Source organism: Miniopterus natalensis, chromosome 17 (genome assembly GCF_054644295.1).
Source record: "Miniopterus natalensis isolate mMinNat1 chromosome 17, mMinNat1.hap1, whole genome shotgun sequence".
Classification (NCBI taxonomy): Eukaryota; Metazoa; Chordata; class Mammalia; order Chiroptera; family Miniopteridae; genus Miniopterus; species Miniopterus natalensis.
In genome coordinates this window covers 8,772,822-8,800,532 of record NC_142097.1, presented here as the reverse complement: position 1 = coordinate 8,800,532, position 27,711 = coordinate 8,772,822, and the positions used below count along the sequence as shown (strand labels likewise).

The 27,711-nt window shown below is 44.6% G+C and overlaps 1 protein-coding gene and 1 pseudogene across 1 annotated transcript in view; one reads left to right on the top strand and one right to left on the bottom strand.

The window, feature by feature from the left end:
• Nucleotides 1-27,711, bottom strand: part of STX8 (syntaxin 8) — a 220,663-nt gene that overhangs the window by 25,659 nt on the left and 167,293 nt on the right. The gene's annotated exons all lie outside the window — the stretch shown is intronic.
• LOC148091191 (cytochrome c pseudogene) lies at nt 21,657-21,968 on the top strand (annotated as a pseudogene).

Genomic DNA, 27,711 nt, shown 5'->3' with positions numbered 1-27,711 from the left:
GGTTCTTTTTCATTTTGGAGAGCAAAGGCGCTTTTTTAGAAACAGGTTGCGGGGAGGCTTTGCGGCGGTATTTCACCTCCGTACATCTTTCAAGTTTGATAGCTCATAAGCGCAGGGCTTTGGGGCTCGTCTTGAGCCTCAGACAGCTCTAAGCTGTCCGCAGCAGCTGCGGAGGCCGGTCTTTATGTGAAATGAGGAAATAATTGCTTTGGGGAACAAAGGGAAGGAAAAAAGCCCTGTGAGCTGAACGACACAGCCCCTGGGATTGTGTGCGGTATGTAGTCCCGATTAATACTGTTTAGTGTGGTAAAAAGGAATCCCAGAGCAGTCCCAGGGAGCCAAAGTGTGACGCGGCCGCGGGCGGAGGGTCCGAGGCATAGCTGGGATCAAACTGCAGCTATGCCCTGCTTCGCCCCGCGACCTTGACAAAGGGCCTTCGCCTCGCAGGGTCCTTTCCTTATTTTCAAGGTGGGGACAGCACTGCCTGCCTCGCGGGGCTGTGATGAAGATTGGGGGGGATGGCGCCTGTAATGTGCTGATTCTGTGCAACACAGCAAATCGAACCCCCACGCTGCCCCCCCCCCCAACTCCACCTGGAGGGGGGAAATGATACAAATCTATAAACCAAAAGTAAGGGCAGAAAATAGTATCCAATCAGAATCGCGGGTAAAATGTGGGGAGCCAATGGACAAGTGATAAGTGACTTAGAGTAAAAGAGGAAACTGATTGGGGGTGGGGTGGGGGCCCAAAGTAGGTCTTTGATTGGTGTGCTGGGTCCCTGGGAAGGCTCGGAGGTGGGAGGTATTTCTGAAGGAAGAGCTAACAACAGGGGGCTGGGTAAGACTACATGGGGCCCAGTTACACCCCAGGCCCCTCCTCCGCCCCACACAACTAGGCAAACTGCTCAATGGAGAAACTGGGCTGAAGGAGTGACAGGTGCAGAAGGAAGGGACAAGACAAGGGGGTGAAAATAGGGAGATTAAATACCAGTTTTCATATGAAATGGTGAGCTTGCTGCGCTCATCCACCATGAGGCTCCCAGGCGCTAGCAATGAAGCTTGTACTCACCAGGCAGGAGATGACAGCAGAAGGGAAGGAGAAAAGAGAAGAGACCTAACAGATAGAGGTGTTTGGGGTCCCCAATAAAATGACTAGGTCCTTCTCTGTCTGATAACCCTTTTAGGAAACCCACAACTCAACACGCCCACTCACGCATGTGGAGCTTTTAGATGTCTTTATAGTGCTTCGTTCCCAAACATCAGTGGGTAGCCAAGCGTTGGTAGACATTTGATGAAAAAGTAGACATCCCCTCAACAACAACAACAACAACAACAACACAGAAAAAAAGAATTCGGCGAAAAGATACAATGCAAACTACAGAAGAGAACTTTAGAGAAACACTAAGATCCTCAGAAACGTATTTTACATCTATGAAACAAAACAGAATAGTATTTTAAAATCAGAAAACTTAAGAGTTACAAAAATAAGACAACAGTGAAGACATCTGGTAGAAGAATTTGAAGGTGTTGTCAAAGAGGTGCTCCAGAAATGAGCAAAAAGATGGAGAAATGGAAAACAGGAAACAAAACGGTAAGGAAATGGGAGGGTTTGCCAGGAAGGCCCATGTCATTCCTCCCGTGTCCTCTGCTGGAAAGGGCACTCTCTGGGGCCTTCCCCACTTGACCTAAGGCCAGCTTCAGGAGGCAGGTACCGCAGGGCAGTGGTGAGCGAGTTCTGGGAAGCAAGGTGTCTGTCAGTTCCAACAGTATCAACTCCAAAAGATGTCGCTACCCACCAAACTCAGGGAGTTTCTGTGTGCTCTATAAAGTCGCTGTTAAATTAGACGCTTTAATTACCGTGATGCACATTCAGTACTAGGGAAAGGCTTGACTTCCTTGAAAAAGGGTATTTCTTTTCTAGTAGATATTATCTTTGTGAAATACACCCCAGTTCCCCATTTTGCTTTGGTTCTTCAGGATCCTGTTCTTGGTGCTAAACTGGACACTCAGACATGGCATCAGTTTATGTTCTATGTTATGGTATGTTCTATTTAGGTTTTCATATTACAACACATTTAAACATTTCCTATTTCAGATTTAGCAACTTTGAGATCTTACACACACACACACGATGTTGTAAGCTGCTCCCCCCCCCCTTTGGAACACAGAGGTTACAACTTACAAATAAACCTATCGCGGGACAGAGCCTGGACTATCTTCGTTCGAGTTTGCTCTACCAGGTTCTTTATTTCAAGGTGGGGGAAGAGACCAGGCTTTGAACTGCCTGCAAGCCTTGCTAGCCTGTCTTCCTTACCCGCCGTTGTATCCTTAAGTCCTGGTCTGCAGGCCAGACGCCGCGCGTTTACCCATCTGTTTATGATGTTGTGTATATTCTGCTGTTGTTTCCAAGGAATGGTTCTTTGTGAAATCCTCCAGTCTTGCCTAGCTGAACGAAGGGGAGCGGGACTGTTTTCCTCACATGTCTGTGCTCCTGAGTGTTGGGTCCTGCCAGCTCACCAGACCAGAACCGGAATTCGGGACTGAGCCATTAGAGCTGGGGGCAGATGCTGTGAATCCAGGGGGTATGGGACCAGGCCAGAGGTGGATGGGCGCTGTGCCCGCCCACTGGGCAATTCCCTTCCATGGCCAATGGACAACTTCAGATGAATAAATAGATACTAAGTTTATGAATCTTATAAGGGTGAGAGCAAACGCGTCTTAAAAGTCAGTGGCGTAATCTCAGTCTTGGTGCCAGTTGGTGGGCTTCGGCATAGCTGGCTTTGGAGACCTGCCAGTGCGGGTTAGGTGTGTCACCACCACGGGGTGGAGGAGAGAGTGACAGGCACACAAGATCAAGAGGGTTCCTGGTTCCTGGTTCGGGAATTCAGAATGCTCAGCTGAACGATAGTTTGGGACTAAAATAGAATCTGTTTACTAAACTTGTCTCCTTCATAATACAACACAGACTTCAGAAAGATAATCATACAGCAAAGTAAAGAGAAAGCACCCAACTATTTCTCTAGCTACCTGCGAAGGCTAACCTCCATCATGCTTTATTCCAAGGCCTATAGGAGAAGCTTCCTCTTCCCACCTCCAATGAGAAGAACCCCCTTTGACATGTCGCCACCAAACCCCTCCACGGCGCAGCTCCATGCCTGGCTTCAGCTGGCAGGGCTTGCAAAGCCTCCCACTTAACCACCCTCAGCTGGTCTGGAAAAGCAGAGCCAACAAGTCTTCCCTCTTCCCTTCACTGGCTGTCCTCCGGCTCTTTTTCAGAATTTTCTCCTCAGTCCCTGGGCCCCAAATCCTCAGATACCACTGGGTATTCAAATGCCATGTCCTCTACCCTTCTCCCCAAACACGGAGCTGCACACCTGGCCAGCAAGCTGACTCTTTGAAGACGATTTTCGGTCCAGATTAGAGTAATCTGACAGAAGATGGAAGAACACATGAAGGCTTGACGGCTTTCATGATGGGTATTGGTTGGTTAAGCACATTTCAATTCAATTCACCAACATTATCAAATTGAGTAGAATCCCTGGGTAACTGCTGGGCGACTGTAGCCATATACCTCCATGTCTGTTGGATAAATGAGGAAAAATAGCAACAAATACAACACTGACTTTGCGCCAAGCATGCTTTCACTCACTCAGTCCGCCCAAATTTCCTATTAGAGAGACTTCTCTACCTCTTGTTTCTTGTGTTATGCCACCCTTCTCACTAATAGTTCTCTGCTGGCCCTGTGGTCAAGTTAGCAAGATATAGTGGCAAACGGCATAGCAACAGGTGTCAGCAAACCCGGACCCTCCGTTTCCAGGTAAGGAAATGGAAACAAGGTCACACGGCCAGTAGGTAATGGAGCTGGATTCAAGTCCAGAAAGTCAGCTGCAGAACTTCACCCGCGGCCACTGCATGGCAGCCTCCTAGAGGCCAGTCACTGAGCGCTGACCAGTGCAGGGGGCGCCACAGGTCTGGAACTCCCACTATTTTTTAAAATGAGAGCATTATCATTTGGGGAGAGGGATGCTGTACATTTGTGAGGCAGCTTGGAGAATTCTCAAATACTTGCTTAAGGGCCTTTTGAGTTGGTAACTACACTGACATAGAAGATGTGATCAAGTCCAGTGACCCACCCAAGAAAACATTATCATGGGAAAGGACTCTTAAAAAAGCATGGGCGGAGGGAATGTGGTACCTCAGCGATGAGACATCAGGAAGTGGGGAGCCATGCGGGGGCCTAACCTAATAGTGCCAGTGTCCTCATAAAGAAGAGACACCAGAGCCCCCCCCCCCCCCCCCGTGCATCCATGGAGGAAAGGCCATGTGAGGGTGCAGCAAGAAGGCAGCCACCTGCAACTCAAGGAGAGGCCTCACCAGAGATCAACTCTGCTGGCACCTTGATCTTGAACCTCCTGTCTCCAGAACTGGGAGAAAATAAATTTCTGTTGTCTAAGCCACCCAGACTGTGGTATTTTGTTATGACAGCCCAAGCAGACTAATACTGTGAGCCTTGGCCTGCCACCCCCCGGCCCTTGGCCAGCACGGATTCATCTTTCAAAACGTGGCGTTCTCTCTCCCATGCCGCCTTTCCCATCTACCCCACCCACCTTCTCCTCGATGCGCTCACCACATAGAGAGATCTTATCTTAGGACGCAGAACACTTCACTGACTTAATTAAAGAAACGTCTGTCTGCCCCTGTTAGACTCTGAGCCCTTTGAAAGAAGAGACTGTCTTATTCAACTATATATTCCTAGTCCCTGGCACATAGCAGGCATTTGATCATGGTTTATGGGCTACATGAAGAAATGAGTGGATTTAGGACATTGTCTTAAAAAATGTACATTAGTATAAATGTTATGACATGATTTATTCACGCACTCATTTATTCAACAATCGAGAAGTAAGTGGATAGGAGAAAAAAGCAGTAAGTGGTTAAAAGAGAAGACTAAAAAATGGGGACCCTTCTAGATAATAAAGAAATGACAAGATGAAGAATTAGCTGTGCAAGAGAATAAAATATCAGTTATTTGTATGAACTGCTCGCCCTGTGGCATGATGATAGTCTGTAATTAAATGCGCAGGATGGCAGGATGGAGGGTGGGCTAAGTGAGCTCCAAAGTGGGGCGTGTGCTGGCTGACTCCTGCTTCCGCTCACACCAGTTCGGTGGCTCTGGGCAGGCTACTGAACTTCTCTGGGCTTCAGTGGCCTCATCTTTGTTTTAGAACAGTAAATTTTACTGAAGTATAACACATATACAGAAAAGCACACACGTTGTTAAGGTAAGCGCTCGGTGAGTTTTCTAGTTGCCACATCTCATCAACGGGGATGACAGTACGTGTCACACAGGGTGAGTCTGGGTTCAATGATACTACGTTCGTTGAGTACTCAGGATAGTGCCCAAAACACAGGGCGCCCCCATAAATATTAGCTCTTATCAACTTATGTTTGCCTAATGGAACTGCAGGTCTAAGCCTGATTCAGAGATGCTCAAGGCTTCTATCATTATTCACGTAGCCTGGAAGCACATCTCCAGGCCCAAGGAACACATTGTGGGCACCACTCCCACTCCACTGTGGATACAGAGCTTTACCACCAGAACCAAGCATGAGAACCTCATTACTGCCACCTCTCCTGCCACTCCGGCTGGATGCCATCACTCTCCATCTGCTTAAAATGCCAAGTAAGCTTGGAGTTGTAAATAGGGCTAAAGGAGGCAAGAGAACAGATTTGGAAATGCTGCCTTGGTTGGTACCCGAGAGAGAGAAAATGAAAACCTTCAATTTCAACATGGGACCAGCTGAGTGAGGTTCCAGTGCCAGGCAGTGGCAGATACCCAGTAAAGTGTATTAGCCAAGGGCACAGTCCAAGGGCACATTCCTGAAAGGACACTCTGGGGCCCCCGTGGATGCTAAGCAGCATTCCTAACACAAGCTGTCTCCATGCACCTAACAGGCCAGACCACGTGGCCGCCTAGTTGGGGGTAACCTGGTAAGTAAAAGCAAGTCCTTTCTGCTCCCAATGTCCTCCCAGCACAGGTTCTGGGTGCCCGAAATTCTACCAAAGGGAGATTACAGTTGATGTCACGGTCATTCTCGTACTCTGCTCCCATGGGAAGTAGAAGTATCACTGGAGGAGACAACACTTTCTATCCCCAACATCCGAGCATGAATGCACTTAGGGGAGTCCCTTGCTCTTAAGCAGAAGCAGGTGGAAAAGTGAGGCACGCAGGATGGAGGAAGGTGTGTGAGGAAGTGAGAAGCAGGGAGGGAACTGGGAGAAGAGGAACTGCCTGACCTCGGTGCTTCTGCCCAGGGCCAGCCAAGGCACCTGCAGGCATGGAAGAGGGCCTGGCAGTGAAAGGCGGATGGGGCAAAGAGTCCAGGTTTTCCTAAGTGACCTTCCAACATCTTCCTCACCCTGTCCCACGGCTGCCTTGTTTTTCCCCTCTTCCAAGTAACAGATGTACCTCTGTTGTTCACCTTTATAAAAAAACCGAAAACGTAACCAGAACCTGAATGGCATTCATCTTTGCAAACACTCCTGGGCAGCTCCTCAGAAGATCCAGGTTCTCCTAAGTAGTGAGGCCAGATGTGGCTCAGAAGAAAGATGCTGGAGGGGATTTACAGCCTGTGACCAATTAGCCAGATGGGCCACCCTTCGCACCTGGCTTTCCTCTCGGTGCTCTGCGAGCCCTCTCACTTTCATTGGCTCTCCATTAGTTGAAGAAGGTCATTCCCTTTGGCCTAAGGGTTCATTGTCTGAGGGCCATCTTGGGTTCACATCTGCTCTTGGACTTCGGATGGCACTGGCGACCAGGATAAGCTTTCCCCAACGTGCATTTTAGCACAGGCGCCATGACCTTTGCTCCTAGATTCATATCTCACCATCATTTTCCATGCGTTTGGGAGCTCCAGCTTCAGCTGGTGCAAATGTGCTTACATGATTAATTCCAAACATATGCTGCACAGAATGCAAGGTCTTACCGTATCTGCATACCATTTACAAAGCAAACTTTTAGCTATGAAACCAATGGTGTGGAGAAGGGGACTGGCTGCCTTTCTGCATTCACTCCTGCGCTACTTAACCTAACACTGGTTACACTATTTCTTGCTTCCAGTCAGTGGCGCAGGGCTACTTCTCTTTCTAGAAGCAATCCTTTCAAGTTCTTTGTTGCTCTGAATGCAATGTAAACTCCTTGGGTTTGCCTCAATCAATGGACTTTACCAGCTCTTGGAGGTGAAGAGAACTTTAAATGGTTATCTAATCTAGATCTTTGAACTTAGGCCTGGTACAAACATAAATCACACAAGATAAACATTTATCTCACCCATTTTTACAAATTTCCAGAGCTGAAAATTCCCCAACTGTTTCAAAAGCCAAAGAAATGAGACATGACACATATTTACAAAGGCATTAGCATGCCTTACACATGCACTTTCCCTCCCAGACGTGGGTTTACTTTCCCAAGAAGAGCGCCATTTGCAAGCACAAAACAAAATGACAAATGTCAGTTCTTCGGACCAGCATTTACTTCCCATGCACTTTCTGACTGACATTTCCTCTCCACCTTCCTTCTTCCTTTGGCTAGGGGAGGCAGCACATGCCATCTTGCTTACACCATCTCAGGCATCATCGAAAACTTTGTACAAGGTCAGGTTCTTACTCCTATTCCATAAATATCCTTACATTTAAACCCATGTCGACCACCCCCACCCCCAACAATTCTTCACCAACCAACCCCAAAATTCTTTTGTATTCTTATCATTTCAAGTCAGATCTTGGCATTTTCTTTCTGTTCTTTTTATTTTGGCAAACTTATTCCCTGTGTACGAGTGACAAACTTACAGTGTCTAATATCCATCTTTGGTTGTAAAAGCCCTAATATAATAAACAGGATGGGAAGGGAGTATGCCTTTTATGTCTAAAGAAAACCCATAGCATGTAGTACTAGGAAACACTGAAAATTTGAGTGATGGAAGAGTGTCAGATATCAGGTCTCTGAATACCTAATTCAGAGTTCCCTGGGTTATGTAAAAATTATACAGGGAGGAAAGCTTTAAAAATTAGATGTCAACACTGGATCATATTTTAAGCCTAGGATAGAAGGTAAAATACTAAGATGAAGATACAGAAATTAAGCTGGTCCCCTTCCATTGGGCAGAATTTTCCTAGCCCACTGCGTATGTCAGTTGCTGCAGAAGAACTTTAGAATCATGATGCCAAGTAGCCCCCAAGCTCCCTTTGGAATTCTAAATTAGATGGCATGAAATTTATATATTAACTTAGAGGAAACCTACATCTCCACAATGTGAGCCAGCCTCTCTTGGAATATAGCATATTCCTACATGTATTAAAATCTTCTCTAGCTTTTCCTGCCTATCAACTGTCACCCCAACCAACCTGCACACCATTTTGATAAAACAGCCTGTCTTCACCCTTGACCAAAGGCTAAGCCAAACACAATAACCCACCTTTCAGGGGCAGATGCAAGACCCCAGCCAGCCCACAGAGAACCCTTCCCCATGACCCTCCTAACTGCTGTAAGGAAGGAACCTTTCCGCGGAGGAAGGATGCGAATGTGGGGCTGCAGGGGCCATGCCCTCTGCCGCGATGAGCAAGCCGGTCTGTGGCGGGAGGGAGTGAGGCCAAAGCAGAAACAGGGACCAGATGGGATGCAGCTCCACCACTAACCCAAATGGTGTGTCGGTGTCTTAGAAACAAGTGCTCCTCGCCCACATGCCACACAACTGCTGTCCTTGCTACATAAATCGATGCCGCCGCTGCCCACGGTGGGAAGCCCTTGGATTCAGGGCTGTTCAGAGCCCTGCGATCCTAATGGGCAGAGTCCTGGGGGCTTTGAGAGTCATGTTCCACTTCCTGAGGCCTCAGAGCGGCCCCGATTCCTGCGGCTCTCCCTTTGAGCTGTGACAGCCTCAATTACAGTTATGATTAACTGCGTCCACTCCCCCCCTTACTTTGCCTCACCCAGGGTTGGGCTTTGAACCTTAGAGGCATTTTATAGCTTTATTCATAGGTCCTACTTCTTGTTGAGTTTTTTGGTAGCTATTGTTAACATGATCTTTTCTCTGCTCCCTGTGACATTTTCTAACTGTTATGGGTGCTACATGAGAAAACAACTTTGTATATTTGTATATTTATTTTATAATTGGCAAAGGATTTGGCTTTCTTTTTAGTTCTTCCACTGATTCTTTTGAAATTTCCAGGTAGAAGGTTGTAAGTATTTACAAACATGATGATAATTTTAATTCCTCTTTATGAACTAATTGGTATATTGTAGAGGTTAGATTTTTAAGTTAGCGATACATATCAATGGTGCGAAGGGACATTCTAATTTTCTCCCTGAGCTGATCTTCTCATTTTATACCATCAAGCAAGATGGTAGCATTTAGCTCGTGAGCTTTTATGCAGCATGACAATAAAGTGCCCTTTAATGTCTACTCTAAACATTTCATTCCTTTTTTTAAAACTAAGAACAGATACTCAATTTTATTAAATGCCTTCTTAGTGTCTATTAAGGTGATCATATGGCTTTTCTCCATTTATTAATGTGGAGAATAATATTAGGCCCCGGCCCACGCTGCTCAGTGTTACAGAGTCAGCCTGCGCACTAAGGGCAGCAGGTTCTGGTCAAGTGCAGTAGCTGGGCTGCAGGCTCATCCCACCCCGGCAGGGGTGTGTTTGGGAGGCAGGCAACCAATCGATATGTCTCTCTCTCACCAGTGTTTCTCTCTCTCTGTCTCTCTCTCCCCCCCCCCCCCTTCTACTCTCTCTAAAAAGCAATGGAAAAAATATCCTTGGGTGAGGACTGATAAAAAAAAAAGAAAAAAAAAGAATTATGCTAATATATTTCCTAACACTGGCCCCTCTTTGCATTCTTGAGATGATTTGACTTGGGCGCAGTGCTTCATTCTTTTAAAAGAGTACTGAATTGCTAGTGTTTTATTTATGATTTTTCTTTTTAGGACAATCATATTCATAAGTGAGACTGGACTACAGATTTGTGTGTATATGTTGTCTTTGTTGGGTTTTGATATCAGAATTACTCAAACTTTATAAAATGAAACGGGAAGCTCTCCTTTCCCTCTATACTCTGAAAGCAGTTTACATAACATGGAAATTATTTTTTCAGGGATGTTTGAAAGAATTTGCCTATAAAAGTGCTTCGCACCAGAGCAGTTTTGGGAAGATGTGAGCTTTTGTTTTTTCTTTTTGCCATTGCACTTGACATACATTTACCTATTTGATTAGCCTTTTCAAGTAGACAACTTTGATGTTATTAGTAAGTCTAATATTTGTATGTATTCAAGTACGCTAGTTACCCTCCTCTCAAAGCTATCGATAACCTTTTCTGACTATGGGTCATTACATTTGCATTCTCCATGTTTTAATATCTCATTGGACCTATTTCAATAGTAATCTCTATACAAGACGACTTGGTAAGAGCCAAATCCTCCCGGTCCTCACCCAATTCTACAGGGTGCTGACACTGCCTTGTAAATACCCTGTACCCCTCTGCCCACACCAACAGTGCTGGCAGTACTGTTTTTTGTGCTATTAATGACATTTCTTTATATGCTTGATTTTATAGGCCTGCTTTTTAAGGAATTTATTCACACTCAAACAACTTAATCCTAAAAATTAGGTGGCAGGAGATTGCTTAACAGATTTCTATTAAAATAACTGTAATAACATAATTAAATATATTTAGAGATAATGCACATGTGGTAGTTAAAGAAATGAATGCTTCTACATAATTTGTTAACTTTAAGCAAGCCATTACAAGAAAGCGATGAGCTCATGCAAGAATTGGCCGGTTTATGAGAGGAGATGGAAGAAAAAAGTCTAGAAAAACGGGGCCTTCCGGAGTTGGAAAGGCCACGCTTTGTAGGACCTCGAACAGCAGGGGATGGGACTGTGGGTGGACCCAGCCCTTCTAATGGCCTCCATGAAGCCAAAGAAAGAGGTTCAGCCCAGTGGCAGAGGTCAGGTTTACTGTTGCCCCTCCCAAATCTATCATTTCAGGTAACCCCAAAGTAGCTGCTTTTAAAATGGGGAAGACAGCATTAATCCAGCCGGAAGTCAGAAAACCAAGCATAACTATGTACAGAAATGGTGTACAACTGCTGTACTCGAAGGTGATGCCTGGCACAATGAATGAAAGTTCTATATAACTTCTGAAAGAAACCCTACACCTGGGGAGGAGATGGGAAGGAGAGATACACATAGCTTGTGTTTTAGTTTTTGAGGTCCCTAGACCATGGGGAACCACCTCAGAACCAGCTGGAGGCCTTCCATCAACTCAGCAGTCCTGGCCTTTGAGCAGGACTCAGGAAATGGATAGGGTTTGGGGTTGTCTCCCTTGGGAAGAGGGTGTGTTCTCTGTGTGAGTTGACTGGTGGCCAGGCCGCAGGGAAGATCGCTGGATTAGTCCATCGGGGTTCCCGTTCCGTTCCCTTTCTTCAACAGTAATAGATACGCTCCCATCTAGGTGAGCATGTGCCTAACTTCGCACTAATGGGCAGTGAGCAGAGGCGATGTGCCCCACTCCCAGGTCGGAGGACATCAGCGATGCATGTTAACACTCTCCTCTTCCTGAAGTGTGGCATGATGCCCCTAAGCCTGGCTTTGACCCTGGGGATGGGGGTCCATACAGCACAGGGAGACACAAGGCAAAGAGAGAGAGAGCGCGCCAAGAATGACCCCAGGAAAAGGCAAAACCAGCAGGAACAGGCTTCAGATCAGGGATCATCAGGGACTGGAAGGGGAGGTGGGGAAGGAAGGAACTGACCACTGAGGAGCATGAGGGAACTATTTGGGGCAGTGGGAATATTCAATATTTTGCCTGTGCTGGTGGTTACTCAACTATATTTGCTTGTCAATATTCCTGAAACTGGTCACATAAAAATGTTGAATTTTACTGTATGTAAGTTAAACCTCAATATATTTGACTTCAGCAAAAAGGAAAGAATAACCCACTGGAGAAGTGACCTCCCTTTTTCTAAAATATTTTAAATTTTTATACAGTTGTAATTATCAATCTTTTTTTAAAAAAGTGTTTTTAGAATTGATTTTTAGAGAAAGAGCGAGAGAGAGGGAGAGGAAGAGAAAGAAACATCGATGTGAGAAAGATCAATCAGTTGCCTCTCCTATGTACCCCGACCTGGATCGAGCCCACAACCTGGGCATGTGCCCTGATTGAGAATTGAACCAGCAACCTTTCGGTGCATGGGGTGATGCTCAACCAACTGAGCCACACCAGCCAGGGCTCGGTCTTTTATGATACTAAGATTTTGAGTCATGGCAAGGTCATCTCCACTCCAAGGACAAAAAGGAATTCTATGGATTTTTCCTAGAATTTTAATGGTTTTGTTTGTTGCATTTAAAACTTTGACCCATTAGGAGTTTATCCTGGATGGGGTATAGACCCACCTTTTTCTTTTTAAAAATAGCTATCAGTTGTTCTAATACCATTCATTTAATTTAATAAGTCCACCCTTATTCCTACTGATTATGGTCATAACCATGATTATATACTAATTTGGAAGATTAATTTTAAGTCCTAGCAATTTATTTAAACCTTTTGGCTTGAAATATATATAAGTTATGTGATATTCCTTAAAATATCTTCTTTTACATGTTGTAGAATTAATATATGTTTAAAAGAATTAACACATTTACTGAATAAAATATAAACAAAACTTGAAAAATGAAATAGCCCTAATTCTGCCATTTACCAACATTAATAATTTTATGTGTATATGATACACACACACACACACACACGGTGTTGAATAAGCTACTATAATAATCATATTGGAATCACATACATTTAACCCTTGAACAACATGGGTTTGAACTGCATGGGTCCACTTACATGTGGATTATATGCAAAAAATCATAAGCAAATAAGGAAAAATTATTTGAAACTCATTATCACCAAAGAGTCTTTTTCCTAATGTATAAAGGTCTCCATAAAACTGGTAAGACTAGCAGTAGAAAAATGCACTAAGAACATCAACATGCTGTTCAGAACAAAGAGAAATACAAACAGTCATTAAAACATATTAAAAGGTATTCTGTTTCACTCTTAAGAAAAACATAAAACAAAGCTATTAGGCTGAACCATATGAAATCACTGAGGGCCTACCATTTCTGACCTACATAAATTGCAATTTCATGTGGTTCAACCTAATACAATGAAATAATATTTTTCATCAGATTGGCAAAATTCCAGAAGCTGAGCAACGCACTCTGAGCTCGGCCGTGGGGAAAGCTCTCACACAACACTGCTGGGGACACCCGGGCAGTTTCCGCAAACGGCGGCCTGGCAAAACTCATCAAAATTTCCGTGTCTGTGAATTTATCCTATAGATATACCTATGCGCACATACAATACGAATGTGCAAGATGCAGAAGATACATATATAACATATATTATACATATGTAATATGCTACCTTTCATAAGGGGGAAGGAATATAACACACACACATACATATATTTTTCCTATTTGCTTGTATCTGCAAAAGGAACACTAGGAGGAGACCTGAGAAACTGTTAGAAGGGGTTACCTATATGGGGAAGAGAAAGAGGCAAGAAGACAGGAGAAAACTTCTCAGGGTTTACCTTGTTCATTGTATCGGGGGTAAATCAAAATCAAAAGTAAATAGAAAAGTTAAAAAGTTAAATTACAGGCATTTGGGAAAATTGACCACTAAAACAATTCACTGGCCACAGTTGTAAGTAATCAAGGTAATTACAATATATAATTTATGTACTTCCAAAGATTTTTCTCACTACCAACAAAATAAACAAAGCCCCATGAATCTAAACTCCCTCACCAGGCGGATTATTTTCCATTTGCCTCTCTGGATCCTTTCTCCATTCCTCTCTGCACTCTGGATCTGGGGTGGGGATGACCCCCACATACTGCATCACCTGGATCTCCTGCCTTTGGCTTCCTCTTGGGTTTGGCGAATGGAGGCACTGCCTGGAGGTCAGAGATCAGGAGAGAGCCAGGCTGGAGTATTCTGGTCTCTCCTTGCGTCAGCACGGCCCCCACGCCACCCCCCTCGCTGTCTGCTGGCCACTTCTCCAGCTCCAGCTCCAGCTCTCACTAAGCTTCAGCAACACTGTCTTCTCTCCTTGCTCCCTTGGGATGGGGGATGGGTACGAGCAATGATTTCCCACTGTTGCTAGTCCCCATGTACCCCACTATCTCTTGCTGGCTCCCTCATCCCTGCTAACACCTCTGTAAGTTACCCAGCTGAGAATGCCATCTATTTTACGCTGGAAACCAGGCTGATACATTCAGTCACCTGTTTCTTAGAAAAACCACTCAGAATTCATTCTTTTCTCATATTTATATACCAAGGCCAGTTTATTTATAGAATATTTCACACACACACATTTTGTGAACCTATGCTTTCTAGGCTCACAATTTTTCTTCCCCTGTCTTCCTTTTAACAAGGGTCTTAAATTCTTTCTGGGGAGCCATCAGTTAAGCCACGAACTCGCCCCAATATCCTTCGCCAGAAATACTTTTAACAACTGAACTCTCATCTATCCACCCACTCATTCAGCAAATACTGTTTGAGAACTTAGGAGCTGAGATTATAATGGCGTGAAAAAAACAGACAAGGTCCTGTGCAGGTGCTAGGAAGCAAGACGTGGGCGTGCACAAGAGTCTCTGGTATGGGGACGAAAGGGGCTTCCTGGAGGAAGTGAGGGCTGAGCTGGGATCTGGACAGGAGCGCACTGACCAAGCAGAGAGGGCAAGCGGGCAGAGGGGAGAGCAGGCGCTCCTGGTTCCTGTTCCCACAGCCTTCTTCCCACAGGAACCTGCTCCCCTCCCTCTAACCTTTCTGAGCTTCCCCTAGGAGTCAGGTGATGTGGGAAACAGCATCTTTGTTCCGACCCAATTTCCATCCAACCTCCGCCCGCTTCCAGACCTTCAATTCTACGTAACCCTCTCTACCTCTAAGGACATGGTGCAGAAGAGCCGCATCTCCTTTCAGAGTAAACTGTATTCCAGTGACTGTTTTCCTACATAGAAAATCCATTTTGACTTGCTAAGTTGATGGGTTTAGTACTAAACATTTCAAGAATATGAAATGAATCTAAAAAAAAATACAATCAGAAAATTATAGGAAGAGTATTTTATTTTTTCCTAAGTGATTTTTCTGCTTGTGTGCTTGCATATGGGCAGCTTATCCTCAATTCTGACAACTAAGGAAAAGGGGTTAGGGGTGGGGGCAAATGAGAGAGATCCGCTGGAAAAAACAGAAACAAAAACCTCCCCAACTTCCCCAAGTCGCTGACATCTAGAGCTATTTGCAAAGCTGCTAGTCCCATCTCCAGAAGGCGTTTTTCTCACCCGTTTACACTGCAAGGGATGAAGCAAACATTTTTAAGATTTCAGCTTTTCGGATGCGAGGTCCTCGTGATAAAGGGTGTTTTCAAGACCTCTTCTTCACGGAACCTGCCAGCTAACATGGGAAACCATTAGCCCGGGCCGCTACAATTAACTCGGGGCTGCTTGGTGAAAGGCTCACACAATTCCCAGCTACTTATCATGCAAACAACCTGGGGGACTCATTTTCCTCACAGTGCAGTAGGAGGGGTCAATTACTGAGATAAGTAGATTATTGGGGAAAAAGTCACCCTCAGAGGCCTTATGGAATGATTAAGCCCTGGGAAATTCATCCCCTGAAGTCCCTGGCCCGACAGTGTACACTCTTTCCTGACTCCTAGAGAATCGACAATGAAGAACCTTCTCTGGAAGCAATAAGTACTCCCACTGCTGAATTTTCATGTAACTTTCCAGACCAGTGGGCTCTTTAGTTTTGATGGGTGAGATTCACTAAACATGAAGCAAATTAAAGAAAAGGGGAGAGGTTATCAGACTTGTAAGATTTTAAAAAATTTCTAAAGTAGAAGTACAAATGCTAAAGCTAATAAAATGATTAGAAAATATAGTCTTACTGACCTCTTTGCATTAGCTTCAAAAACTCCATATAGCCCCATCTGGTGTGGCTCAGCTGGCTGCAGTGTTGTACTGTGCACCAAAGGTGGCGGGTTCTATACCCGGTCAGGGCACATATCTAGGCTGCGGGTTCGATCCCCAGTTGGAAAGCATGCGGGAGGCAGCCGATCGATGTTTCTCTCTCACATAGATCTCTCTCTCTCCCCCTCTCCCCCTTCCTCTCTCTATCGATGGAAACCATTTCATATTTGATTAAGAGTCATGCTCAAGTCTATTGTGACAAACTTATCTTCTCTGTAAGAAGTACTTCCTTATACATTAGTCAATAATCAAGTTGACTATTATTAAAGTTGATGAACAGCCTGAAATAATGTTTCAGAAAAAATAGATACAGAAAAGTAACGGAAATAAATGTAACCATGATCCGGAGACAGAAAATGAACGCTTATTTTTTTCACAAGAGGGAAAAACCAACCAACCGACCAGGAGCTCTGATAACCAAGATCTAAATAAGAGGACTTCATGGAGGAGGCTGCTGGCATCAACGTGGACTTCGCGCCCGGCGACTGCCCTGGGAGCGGCTGGCAGGAGCACGCACGCCGTTCCCTGGGAGGGCCCTCCGCGGCCACCGGAGACATCCCCAAGCAGGGCAGTGCACACTCTCACCATTCTTGGAAACACTCAAGGAATCACCAACTCTTTAAGTCAGGCTCAGATGGAAACACTTGATTTAACGGAGTGAAATTCCTCTGCTTGCTCTCCTACAGGCGGAGCAGTCACTGACTCCAGGAACTTAGGCTTCCTCCCACCTGCCGGATAAAGCCGAAGAGCTCGAGAGCATTCGCCTGAGCCAAGGCCGGGGGCGAGGACCAAGGCGGCTGAGGGGGCTTCTGGGGGAAGAGCAGGGAAGACAAAGCAGCGACTCTTCTTTTTTTGAAGGGAAGACTGGCTTTGTGGGGTACAATGTAACCTGTTCCTCTGTCTCAACATGAAACCTTCAGTAAACTGTACTTCATTAAAATTCTTAAAGCTGTTTTGTATGTGCACCATGGGTACACGCTTGTTTGGGGAGGAAAGTGTGACATGATGTACTGGGGTTAACCTTTTGGGGTGGGGTGTTTGGGGGTAGCGGTGGGAGTGGTCCACGGTGATCTGTTCCCATTCAGTTTATAATATGGCTGCCCCATTGCTACAGGTGGAACACCTGAAGCTTAAGAGGTTAAGGAACTTGGCCAAGGTCTCAGTGCTTGAGCTGGGGTGCAAACCTACACTGTCTGATTTTGGAACTCAAGTCTAACACCACGCTGGACTCAGAAGACAGGGGAGGGAAAAAGTAGCAGTTGACGTCCCAAACTGCTATGCTTCATTTATGAAAGTAAGCAAAACGGGAGATAACAGAACTGGTATTTGTAGGGTAATACAGAAATCCATATTCAATAGTTGCCTGAACACATTTATCAACAATAGCATAACACTATATCAAAAGAACTGAGATTCAAATCAGAAGGCACAGCAAGGAAATAATATGGAAGCTAAAAGGGAAACTTTTTCATTAAAAGATGGCAGGTATATTAATGGAGTGCTGCTTTTTGAAACCACAATATGAGATAGTAACAGTGAGATATTAATCATATTTATGATTAAACAGAAAACATTTTTAATATCCACATAAAGATGCACAGATATCTTAGCATCTTTTTTTTTTGTTAATCCTTGCCCGAGGATATTTTTTCCATTGAATTTTAGAGAGAGTGGAAGGGAGGGAGGGGGAGAGAGAGAGAAACATTGATGTGAGAGAGACACTGACTGGTTGCCTCCCACACTGGGCCTGGGATTGACCTGCAACCCAGGTATGTGTCCTTGATGGGGAATCAGACCTGTGACCCTTGGGTGCACAGGCCGATGCTCTACCACTGAGCAACACTGGCCAGGGCTCTTGGCATCTTTTAAAACAGACAAAGGGAATGTAAACAGAGTCCAGTTATTATCAACACTGACAGTTTGAATCCCAGCTCAACCATTTACTAGCTGTGTGGCCTTGGGCAAATTGCTCAACCTCTCTGTGCTTCAGTTTCTTCATCTGTAGAATGTGAACATTAAATGCCCCTATCTCATTGGATAGTTGTGAGGATTCAATGAGTTAATCTATCGAAGTGCTTGGAACAATGCCTGGTACATGGTAAGCACTTTATAAGCATTAGCTAATATTACATTCTTATTACTAACCATGTGGGAGCAGGGGCTATGTTAATTAGCACAGCACATTAAGGGTTATCATAAGATATCATAAGAGACAGTGAACGTGCAGGTAGGTTGAAAGTGAGGAAACTGCATGCTGGTGGGTGTGTAGTTGAAATGAACACCTGCTGGGTTGAGACTTACAGGGAAAGAAAGCTGGACTAATATGTCAGCAGGATAGAGGCGACTGTGAGACAGAAGGTCCCTTGGATTAAGAGCAGGCCTGAGCGGAGTAAGAAAGTGGACTGATACATGGTTGGGGTCAGAGAGGGACTTCAGAAGTGATGCAGTTCCAGGTATGCGAGCTCCAGGATGCAGCCGTGCAGGTGGAGAAACGATGAAACTACAGAGTTGGATACGTCATTCCCTAGCATAGCAGCCCAAAGGTGGGCCAAATGGGTAACTGTGAACTGAGTGTCAAAATCCTCAAGAAACCTGGTGGATGAGTGGAATGTCAAAACATGGTATCGGTGGGGGTTTTGTTGTCAATGACAACATCCACTCTTGTTAGTTTAAGCAAAGGGGATTTTTTTTATTTTTAAAGGGTACTGAGCGCTTAATAAAATCTTCAGGATGACCAGAAAACCAGATGTGGAGGCTACGTGACCAGGACCTGTAGAGCCAACCGCACAGGACAATCCCGAGCCACTGCTGCAGCTGCCCGCCACATGCCAGCAGGACCACAGGAACCAGGGGCTGGACTCTGCTGAGCTCCCCACAAGGAGGTGAACACCCCAAGCACCACGCCCGCCTGAACATCCCATCTCCCTGCGCATCGCTAACACCTCACAGCGGTCACTTCTATCTCAAGTCCTCTTAGGTAGAAGCCAAGCCACATGTGGATTCCTTGTGGCAAGGAGTCTGCGAAACCAGTTTTTAACTCTCCAACCTCTGTAATTCAGTGAGGAAAGGGAGGGCAGGGCTGAAGCGGGTGGTGCGGATGCCAATCACAACTGTCTGCCAGCACCAGCCAGGAGAATGGACAGAGGCTGATACTGCAGGGCACGGGCTTCCCCATGGGATTACAGAAGATCAGGGTGCTGAGAGGGGGGCGCTGGGGAGCTGTCCTTTCATGGTGCTCAGACATTCAAGTCATGAACAGTCAAGACCCTCAACTGAACGAGGTGCTGTCAGAGGAAATCTATGCTTTAATTAAGCCAGCGCTAGAAGCAATGTTCCAGGAAGAGGGAATTCCTCAGGACGACATATTGTGAGCAGCTTTGAAATTCTGGGTCCAGCTGAGATGAATTTCTCCTTGTAATCTGGACTCACCCTGCACTACGCTCTCCTCACCATTTTCACTTGTCCACTTGTCTTTCAATGGGCCATTTTCCAATGAGCCTGTTTTAATTTCCCTCCCTCCTCACACACTTGCAGGAAGTAATTTCTCCCTTTACTTTAAACTCTCAGAACACTTTACCTGCACTGTTCTCATACCATTTCTCTCATTTTGCCTGGTCTTTAAGAGTAATTTATCTTGTTCAGTATTTATCTTGTTTAGTCTAGTAAGAAAGAAATACTAAACAAGATAAACGAATATTCTATAGCTGAGCACTGAGGGTGAGGCTGAGAAAATTCTGAAGGTGGGACTTGCTTACTGAAGATGTGCCAGTTTCCTAAGTCACTTAGAGTTTCGGTACTCTACATGGCAGTTTTTGCAAAGTGTAACAATTCCATGACAATCAAGCTTTCCTGCATGCCAAAAAAAGAAGAAAAAAGTGTTTTAGATTCATCTCTCCTTAAGCCCAGGCATATATCTGATGGACTTCTGTGTTCTTCTCGGCTCACAGCACAGTTCATTGTATTCTAAAAATCTTTGATGAATGAAGAATGAATGAGTTGTCATATGCCCTTCACTGTATTATTTGCCAAGTTCCCATTTCTGTGAGGAAAAGGATTGCCAGGGAGCCAGCTAAACTGTCTGAGGTTCATTCTAACAAAAAAGCTAAACCTATAAAAATGCACGTAATTCTGGGCCTTGCTCTACCCACCTATGTTATGGGCTTCTCACTAGACTATGAGACTGGAGATATATCTTTCACATCTTTATATATCCTGTAATGCCTACTGTAGTACATGCTTGAAGAATATTTGTTGGCTTGTCTAAGCCCCAGATGTGGAGAGGCCCTGAACTCTGTCTTAATGAGGATGTCTACTAAGATTTCTATATGACACATCTGGATAGATGAATAGCAGTATCAGGTATCAGATCAGATTTACTCTGGAAAAGATATGGTTTCAGGGGAGATAAAGAGGGCGAGAGGCGTAAAGGAGGTATAGCTCTGCAACGAAGAGAACTGGAAAGGAATCATCAGTGAAAGAGAGGTTTCCACAAAGTTCTGGAAGACAGAAGACAAATGGGATAGGGCTGACTGCTCAAGCTAAGGAGGAAGCTGTGGCCTGGAAAACACACGATGCGCCATAACTGAAGGGGGCGCCAACTTGCCAAGCACAATTTCTGAGAGGCTCCAGACAGAGAGAGAGCAAGCAGAGTGAGAAATGGAAATAAAAACAGGATTCAGCCCACTGGCATGGCTCAGCCACTGAGCATCGACCTAGGATCCAGGAGATCTCAGTTCAATTCTGCGTCAGGGCACATGGCCGGCTTGCGGCCTCGATCCCCAGTCGGGGGTGTGCAGGAGGCAGCCGATCAATGACGACTCTCTCATCATTGATGTTTCTATCTCTCTCTCCCTTTCTGTCTCTGAAATCAATGAAAAAATATATTTTTTAAAAAAACAGGATTCATTTTAAATTTTTTTATATGGCTCCTCCCACCTACCAGGTGGCAAAACCACCAGGCACCCGAGAGTTTATACCTATATAAATGCTCGAGTTACTAGAGCTGCTAGTGTGGGTCCAGCTGCCCCAGAATAGTCTTCTGCTTTTTGGCAAAAGGTGGGGAAGATGCTCCCCAGCAACCAGGCTTTGAGGCCTATTGGTCAACCATACACATAAAAAAGCTCCACTTACATAGAGCTTCCCATCAGCCTTTCTACTTCCAGATCTGCGCATATGAACTCATTCCCAAGGCTCATCAAGCATTTAAAGCAAAGCCCATAGCATGACAAAGCACAGAGGAACCAACAGGAAAACTGACCCTGGAGGATACAGAGATAATTCTGTTAACAGAAGAGAACTTAGAACAAAACACAACATGACCAAAATCTCTAGAGAGTATTCTTGAAGAGACTTGGGAAAAATACTACCCATAAAACAAAGGCAGGCTCCAGTAAAAAAGGCACAATCAAGACTAAGAAAGAGCTTTTACGAATTAAAAGACCAACGACCAGATGTGTTGTTCTGACATTTGGAAACCACAACAATAAAATAAAGACCCTGGAGGGAGCAGGACATCTGGCTTTCGAGGGGGAACCTCTATGCCACGCATGACGAGTGAGGAACTGAAAGATGGGTGATGTTAAGAGCAAGAGGCTTTTTGTTTAAAAGTATGCTGAGCGCCATACTGTGGCAGGGGAGGCAAGCACAAGGCTGGGCCAAAGCTCCATAGACTATTTGGGCAAAAGACAGGCCAGGCCCTGGATTTTCTTACATGGATGTCAACAAGAACAGAGGCATCACCCAGGGAGAGGCTACACTGATGGAGCATTTGGAGAGTCCCAAGAGGTACATCCCTGGAACAAAAATGATCTCTGCTGGCATTACGAAGAGTGCAGAAAGGGCAGGCCTGTAGCTTATATCAGAAAAGCTACTAGTGAGTAATAGTTGGCCACTACCTTATTAATTACAAAGATCTCCTGGCTTTTTTTTTTTTTATGTGTGCCATATTTAAATTGATCTCTTACATCAGAATTCAGATCGTGAGTGGCTGACAGAATATTTCTTTAGGGCAGTCCAATTTAAGTAAGATTGGCTTGTGGTTAAATGAATATGATCAGCGAGCGCTACCACTGATGGCCCTCCTGAAGATATGACTGGACCTGAGTCGTAACATTCAACGTTCCACAGGGGTGGTGAGTGCCATCTCAGAACTGGTAGGACACTGGTTTATATTTAGAGTACGCGACTGCTTGCATTAGTATGTTTAAACACTGAGGAAATCCCTTCACTGCCTCTTAGACCAGCAAGCTCGCTGTGTTTTGGGTTGTGTTCATCAGCCTGTTAAAGGCAAGGGCTGGAGATAAGCTGGCTGTGTCCACTTTATCTTTTTGGTCACAACTGTGTCAATTGAACTAAAATTCCCTATATCTAAACTGCTGCCTTTTACTGAATGAAAGGCATTTTAGTGTGGTTTATGTATAATATCAAATACAGAATATTGAACACTTCTCACATTTTATAGATGCTCTATAAGGTGAGATGCTTTTAAAATTCAGCATGACAGCCCTGTCGGGCGTGGCTCATCAGTTGAGCATCGACCTAGGAACCAGGAGATCACGGTTCGGTTCCCCGTCAGGGCACATGCCCGGGTTGCGGGCTTGATCCCCAGTGCAGGGCATGCAGGAGGCAGCCGATCAATGACTCTCTCATCATTGATGTTTCTATCTCTCTCTCCCTCTCCCTTCCTCTCTCTGAAATCAATAAAGATATATTTAAAAAAACAAAATTCAGCATGACAAGATATAGACGCAAACTCTGCTTATGAATTCTTTAAGTCAGACTAAGTTATAATTCAGGACTGTCTTGAAGAGCTAGCTATTCAAAAACACAACTGCAAGCATGACCGTATACACATGATCGGCAGTGGCGCTTTTGCCAGCTCACGGGGAGGAGTAAAGTACAGGAGACTAGATCATTATCACAGAATTGTAAATTATGTGACCATAATGCTTAAGATAATTAGAAACAAAATCACAGATCAAAAGAAGAAGAAAAAAGAAGAAAGACCCTAAAAGCTTCCAAAGTGAAAAATAAACAATATGACGGTGACAGGATAAATAAGAACAGATCACAAACAAAGGACCAAGAATCAGACTGGCACGGACTTCTCCTCAGCAACACTGGACCTTATTAGACGTTAAAGCAAGTTCTGAGTAATTTACTAGTTAGAATTCTGCACCCAGTCAAGCCATTGGTGGAGCATGAGGCTAGAATAAAACATTTCTATGTGTGAGAATTCGTAAAGCATACCGACTACTTTTGCCCCCTTATTCAGGAAATTGAGGGTACTGTTCAGCAAAATAAGGGTTAAAATGCTGAGAAGAAGGACGACATGAGATCAGAGACATGGTGTAAGTACACAGGACAGTAACAAATAGAAATACCAGGGTGACAAACGTGCAAAAAGCCCAGAAAGAAACAAAAACAACCTAGTTCAGGTCAGAGTAGGAAGGGGGTCTGGAAGGGAAAACCTCCAGGAAAACACACAAACCAGCAAAAGGTAAACAACAAACAAATGAAAAGATAAACAAATAAAATCCTTGAGAGATGATGTGATAAATATTCCCATGTGGAAATTACTGTGAGGCACTTCAAAGAGATGTTGACACATTGGGAAGACTTACTCACAAACGCGTTGAAAACTGAACAAAAGGAAAAAGGAATTACTGAGATCTGGAAAATCAAAAAGTCACATAAAACAGAAAATATAACAGCATTATTCCACTTGATTCAGCAGTAAACATATTTACAGAGTCATAATTCCAGCCAGATCAGAACAGGAAACTGAGGGTTTGGGGATTTAGGTTTCCAGGGAAAGCAGGGGATTCAGGTTAGAAAAACTTCAAAACAAAACAAAGGCAAGGAACGTAAGAGGAAAAGAAAGGCAACTGTAAACTCCAAGCAATATAAAAGGCAGTATAATTTTTCTGGTATAAGAAGCTGTTTAGAACAAGAGAATTAGAACAGAAAGCTGGTAGGCTTTTAGAAGAATGAAATGGATTTAAAAGGGTAGAGTTAGAAGCTGGAAGGCACCAGGGGTGCAGTGAAAAAGACACATGCTGCTCCTCCCAACAAGTGAAGAGGAAAAGCCACCAGAGGAATTACAAAACCAACAACAAAATCGGAAAATAATTTTAGCAAACTGAAATGTGGCGCGGTTTTAAACCGATGATGGAATGTAAGAAAAGAGAATAGACTCAGCATTCTCCTTTGACTTAGAATTTATAGGGAAGGAAATATAATCAACCACAGCGCACGCCCTGGTTCTTCAGTGCATGGTATTCACACAGGTGTGATAATATAAAAGCCATCTGCTGGCATTTAACTTGGAATGTACAGAAATCTTAATTGTGGTCGAAATGGGATGCTGGTTGTCAACAAGTGGGCAGAAGTGAAGGGTAAGAGAGATGAGAAGAGGTGGAAGTGAGGTGAGGCAAGCACACTGTCCAAAATCAGCTGAGGTTTAAGGGCTACTAATTAAAGGCACAAAAGTAATAGACAGAGGAGTACAGACAATGATGCTGGAAAGAGGAGCGGTATGCATGGAGTGGGAGTGAAACCCTATATACCGGACCAGGAAAGTAATAGGTAATGTCTAAAGTTGAGAAATAAAAAACGGTGTATAGTCCGGCCAGCATGGTTCAGCGGTTGAGCATCAACCTAGGATCCAGGAGATCTCGGTTCGATTCCAGGGCAGGGCACATGCCTGGGTTGTGTATTTGATCCCCAGCAGGGGGCACGCAGGAGGCAGCCGATCAATGACTCTCATCATTGATGTTTCTCTCTCTCTCTCTCTCTCCTTCCTCTCTCTGAAATCAATAAAGATATATATATTTAAAAAGATGTATAAATACATTATTAATTAATATTCAAGCAATCACCAGAAGGAAAAGCCAAAACGGTTGCAAGTGATGGACTCTAGGGATCAGGAAGGGAATAGGAGGGATGAGGCCAGGGACTGGTTGATTTTTAAAACCCACGTACATGCATTAATTCTTTAAAAGTAAATATCTAGTGAATATTTCGGCTCATGACTGCTAAGAAGTTAACCTTTGACGTGTACTACTGGATACACTTACTTTTCCTAGTGTGCCCTCTCTCTGGTTATCGAGCACTACACCCAGATGGCATCCCACAGGGCACGAAGTAAAGGATGTAGGAGGTATAAATGGTGGGTTACCAGTCATCCTAGGGAATTTCTACTACACGTCATGAAAGAGGAAGATCTCCCCCGGGCTTACTGCCGGATAACCCTGGGTCTCACCAGGCTTCCATGCTCCTGCTGGACAGAATAAGTGAAATGTCTTATACTTTCCCTTTGAAAGCACCAGGAGCAGCTCGAGGATTTGCACAGCAGAATGAAAGAGGAGCTGTCACTTAGTTCCTTAGGACTCACAGCTTGAAAGGAAAGGGGAGGCCCACAGGGGGCCTGAGGACCAAGCCCAGCAGGGGAGGCTGAGCACTTCCACAGCCCAGGGGGTGGGACCACAGCTCTTAAAGCCACAGATCTCCTCTGTAGGCACAGAGACCCTCTCAGCAGGAATCCATTCACACCAGTCACCCTTGGAGACTGCTATTTATGCTAAAGAAATTTATCCCATTCCATTGTATGTTTCTTGTCCAGAGTTCTCTTGGATCCCTTGTTTAAGGCCTTAGTCCTATATTGTGAGCAGTGGAATGGACAGGCCATTTAAGAGGGCAGAGATGGCTAATGATGGGTCTGTTAGCTTTGCAGTCAGTCTTTCCTTTGTGAACCAAACCCAATTTGGGTGCATTTGCTTAAAAAAAAAAAAAAAGAAAGAAAAAAGAAAAAAGCAACCCTCCATTCGTGGTTGAAGAAATGTTAGCTGTGTTCCATTTCTTTTACCAGGAAAAAACATCCAACGCTAATAAAAGCTTTATAATATTTATAATCCATCCTTTTGGTTGGAATACATATGCAATTATTTCAAGTGTAGGTGTAAACACTGCAGCTGTAGCTCCTTAAGATTGGAAGGATATTAAAAAATAGAAGGCCTTTTCATCACGACAAAGATGCTAATTTTTATCTCGCAAAAAGTAAGGGGAAGCCCCTTCTGAAATGTTCTCTTTTGAGGCAGAATTTAAACGTATGCTACTGCTTTCATGAATTCTGTGAGCCAAATCCTTATAAATCCTGTGAGCTGACAGATCAATTATTCCTTTTAACAGTTAATGAACTAATAACCCTTGGAAATAGAAAAAAATACTTCAGGGGAAAAATCAATTAAAGGCTACATAGCAATAAAAAACAATTAAATTCATTATAGCTTTTTAAAGAGAGCTATGTTTTGTTTGAAAGCTATGATTTTTAAATTAAAAACATGTCAAATAACCTTGTATTTTATAAACATCATAAATATTCCTAAAATATGCCTTAATCTCCTGTCAGGGGAAGGGAACTGGGAAAGGGCAGGAAAAAAGAAAGGGAGAGAGACAGGCCCTGGAGAAGACATCAGTGAGATGGGGTTACCAAGCCTGCTCCGGGCAAGGCTTTGTGGTAGGCTCCCGGGGAACCAGAGAGGGCAGGGGCACCCGCGCACAGTGCTGGGGAAAAGGGAGAGACCGGAGAGAGGAGGGAGACACTGTGTTACTCCAGGATCCACTGGGCTAGGAGTGTGAGCACAGGAAGCTTGTACTAAGTAAATATTTTGCTAACAGAGGGGTCTGGGGGTGGCAGTGGTAGGAGCTGGCATATAGTAGAGGTTGGGCATTCAAGGGTTAGATTCAGAGGACACGGAGGGCTGGAATAGGTGACAGAAAGTGAGCAGGAAGAAGGGAGTGCGCGAGGGCAGCGGAGTGAGCTCTGACCCCAAGAATGAAACGGTGTCTTCTGGGCGAGCATCGGTCCTACGTTGTGGGAGAAGGTCAAGGACTTGAACGGTTCAAAAACTGAAGCAGTGGGAAGGTGAGTAAATTACTCGTCCAAGGTCATGTGGCATCACACACACCACTGTGCTTGTATGTAAAAGAGAGTCTGTATGCCTGTTGGTTTTTAATTGAGGAACTAGAGAGTGGTGATTGTCCAGCTCCTGGCTGGCGAGCACTGCTCTCCTTCCTTCCTGCAATGCAATTCTTGAAAGGGAAAAGCAAAGTCTTATTTTAAATTGAGTGAGTCGTCTTTTTTCTACATTAAAATCTCTGGAGGATGATGCCCCAGAGCATCGTATGCCTTAGAGGCAGGCTCCAGAGCTCTCCACTCGGGAAGCTCCTCTGCAGGGTGGCACGGGGCATAGAAAGGGGAACTTGGAGTCAGAAGACCTGGGGTGGAACCAGAGCTCCTGTGTTATGTGGCCTCATTTGCTCAAACTGTAAAATGGGGATAATTAAATCACACCTCAAGATGTGAGTAGGAAATAAAATGAAATAACACTGATAAATCAGAATCCACCTGTGTAGCCTTATAAAGGACCCAGACCCAACTGTGGACCCATGGCCCTGTCAAGGTAAAGCCAGAAGGGCCCCAGGCTTGGTCTACTGCTCTGCTGTCGCCATCTGGATGTTCTTACTAACTTCTGCACAAGGGACACTCATTTTCATTTTTCACAGGGCCCCACAAATTACGTAGCTCATCTTGGGTAAAGCTACAGGGTTGAATGGGAGGAGT